Below are 2,889 nucleotides of genomic sequence, written 5' to 3' on the forward strand. Positions count from 1 at the left end.
TTGAAATTAACATGAGGCCCTAGAGTTGCATATATTTATTCCATACATTTTCAAAGTTTTTCCTGATATTTATTTATTTATTTTTATTTTTTTAAGACGGAGTCTCACTCTTTCACCCAGGCTGGAGTGCAGTGGCGCGATCTTGGCTCACTGCAATCTCTGCCTCCCGGGTTCCAGCGGTTCTCCGGCCTCAGCCTCCCAAGTAGCTGAGATTACAGGCGCTTGTCATGATGTCCAGCTAATTTTTTGTATTTTTAATCGAGACAGAGTTTCACCATGCTGGCCAGGCTGGTCTCCAACTCCTGACCTCAAGTGATCTGCCCGCCTTGACCTCCCAAAGTGCTGGGATTATAGGTGTGAACCACCGCACCTGGCCTCTCATGACATTTGTCTCATGACAAGGGTGCCCCTCTCCTCTGTCCCATTCTTGGAGTACACTGATGTGTCCTGTCTTCTTCCCCCTGCCCTATTCCACTCTTTCCCCTCGTGTGCTTATTGTGGGGAAGTATAATACTATAAAGTACTTCACCTTATGACAGCAATACAGCAGCTAAGGCCCTGGCCATTCTCATTTTTTACCTCAAGCATTACAGCCATACAGAAGCTATGTGGTTGCACAGCCTCAGACCACAATCCTTGGTCCTTGTCCCACACAGAACTTTGTTGGTGTTTTTCTTTAAAGAGGATGAAAAGGGTGTTGGATCACAAGGTGAGGAGTTCGAGACCAGCCTGGCCAATGTGGTGAAACCCCGTCTCTACTAAAGATGCAGAAAATTAGCCGGGCGTGGTGGCACGAGCCTGTAATCCCAGCTACTCTGGAGGCTGAGGCAGGAGAATCGTTTGAACCTGGGAGGCAGAGGTTGCAGTGAGCCGAGATCACACCATTGCACTCCAGCCTGGGTGACAGGGCAAGACTCCATCTCAAAAAAAAAAAAAGAAAAAAGAAAAAAAGGTGCTCTCTTATAGCCTCCCAGACACTGGATACCAGAGCAGGGACACATGGAAGGCCCCACACTTATTGTTGAGAAACTTCACAAAGGGATGAGGAGAGCAGGGGAAGAGAGGGAGAGGCGTCTGAATAGCCGCAGGCATTCATCCATTTAAAAAGGTTATTGGTTACTAAATAATAATAGCAACCTCTCACATTTATGACGCACTTTTCATTTACATAAGAAAGATGAGGACTGAAAATTGATTGTTGGATTTAGCTCTGTGGAACTCATGATGAACCTGACAAGAGGTTTTGGTAAAGAAGTGAGGGTTTTAGCCTGATTGAAGAGGGCTGGAAAGGAACTGGAGACAGCAGGTATAGACAACTGGTTTGAGGGTTTCTTTTTCTTTTCTTTTCTTTTTTTTTTTGAGACAGGGTCTTACTCTGTCACCCAGGCTGGAGTGCAGTGGTGTGATCATAATTCACTACAGCCTCAAACTCCTGGGCTTAACTGATCCCTTGCCTCAGCCTTCCCAGTGGCTGGGACCAACAGGAGCACTGCCATGCACTAAGAGTTAGGCGCACCACCATGCCCAGCTGACTTTTGTATTTTTTTGTAGAGACAGGATCTCACTATGTTGCCCAGGCTGGTCTCAAACTCCTGGGCTCAAGTGATCCTCTTCCCTTGGCCTCCCACAGTGCTGGGATTACAGGTGCAAGTCACCATGGCCAGCCACATCTGAGATTTTATGCTGCAAAAGTAAGAAGAGAGATGGGGAGCTTTAGAGGAATGTAGAGTCAAAAGAGGGTTGTTTTAAGACGAAAAATATTTCAGCATGCGTGTAGGTTGATAGAAATGAATCAGTAAAGAGGGAAGCTGATGTTCCAGGAGAAAGAAGAAGGTTGCTGGAGTGATGCTGGTGAGTAGTAGAGGGGCTGGAAGTGCCCAGGCAGAGGGGTTGGGGTTGGATGGGCACAGGCGCAGTTCATCAATGCCCAGTATATGGGCAGCGATGGAGACAGGAAGGTAGACTAGATGGGCGCACGTGGACGTTCCCTTCTCACTGCTTCTGTGTTCTCGGTGACATAGGAGGCAAGCTGTCAGAGAGGAAAAGGTAGAGAGAATGAGGGAAATGTGGCCTACCAGGCAGTTTTTTTGTTTTGTTTTGTTTTGTTTTGTTTTTGATGGAGTTTCGCTCTTGTCGCCCAGGCTGGAGTGCAGTGGTGTGATCTGGACTCACTGCAACCTCCTCTCCCCGCATTCAAGTGATTCTCCTGCCTCAGCCTCCCGAGCATCTGGGATTACAGGCGTACATCAAGATGCCCGGCTAATTTTCGTATTTTTAGTAGAGACGGGGTTTCACCGTGTTGGTCAGGCTGGTCTCAAACTCCTGACTTCAGGTGATCCGCCCTCCTAGGCCTCCTAAAATGCTGGGACTACAGGCGTGAGCCACTGCGCGCCCGGCCTCCTAGCAGGTAGTCTTACAGATTATGAATGTAAAACATGACCAGTCAGTAAGCATGGTTATGCTCTTTTTGTTTTTTTCTCCAGCCCTGTAGGGCTGCCGGGGTGCAGGTGCAAAGTAGGATACAACCAGGGTTGGTTGGAGTTTTACAAGGCAAAAACTGATGAAATGAGAGAAGACTACCCGAGGGTGTAAGCAAAGGAGCGGTCCTAATATGATGAGCCGGTATTTTTTTAATGAATGAATACGTGGTTAAAGGCAGGGGATAAAGACGATATGTTTGGCCATACCAAAGCTCTGAGAGCCTAGGAGCAGCGTGGCCAACGTGTCTGGGAGCCGGCACCTGCCTCTCCTCACTGCCTAGGCCTGACTGTCCCTGGCCTTGTAGGGCCGCACTGGGGGGCGGCCGGCAGGGGGCGCCCTGGGATGGCCAGGAGCCCGGCTCTCCCCGCTCTGTCCCTGCTCTGCGGCCCGCCTCGCCCCTGCAAGTTT

The sequence above is a fragment of the Macaca mulatta genome, chromosome 10, assembly GCF_049350105.2.
Source record: "Macaca mulatta isolate MMU2019108-1 chromosome 10, T2T-MMU8v2.0, whole genome shotgun sequence".
Lineage (NCBI taxonomy): Eukaryota > Metazoa > Chordata > Mammalia > Primates > Cercopithecidae > Macaca > Macaca mulatta.